Here is a 436-nt window from a genome sequence, read left to right on the forward strand (position 1 = left end):
ATATATATTGTTGAAAACACTCCAGTTGTAACTCTGGCACTTTTGTGTTATACACAAAACCTGAAGGCCAGGGTTAGGGTTAGGGTAACTGCAGTTGCAGTGTTTTTAGATTAAAAATATACTTTAAATAACATAACTGAGTACACTTTTGCTCTCATTTCTAACTCTAAACATGCTATATATATTATATATATATATTTATATACATACACACACACACAATGTATATACACTGTTGATAGGCCAGTGACTGCAGTATTTGTCCTAAGATAACATCTCTTCTGGACATAATGTGTTGCAAACAATATCTCCTGCAGTAACTTGCTTATCAGCAATAAATATACATCACGTATGATACACAGACAGCATGTTTATATTTAAAGCGTTGCTTCCAGTTGCATATATATATATATATATATATATATATATATATATA

Source organism: Octopus bimaculoides, chromosome 24, assembly GCF_001194135.2.
Source record: "Octopus bimaculoides isolate UCB-OBI-ISO-001 chromosome 24, ASM119413v2, whole genome shotgun sequence".
Classification (NCBI taxonomy): Eukaryota; Metazoa; Mollusca; class Cephalopoda; order Octopoda; family Octopodidae; genus Octopus; species Octopus bimaculoides.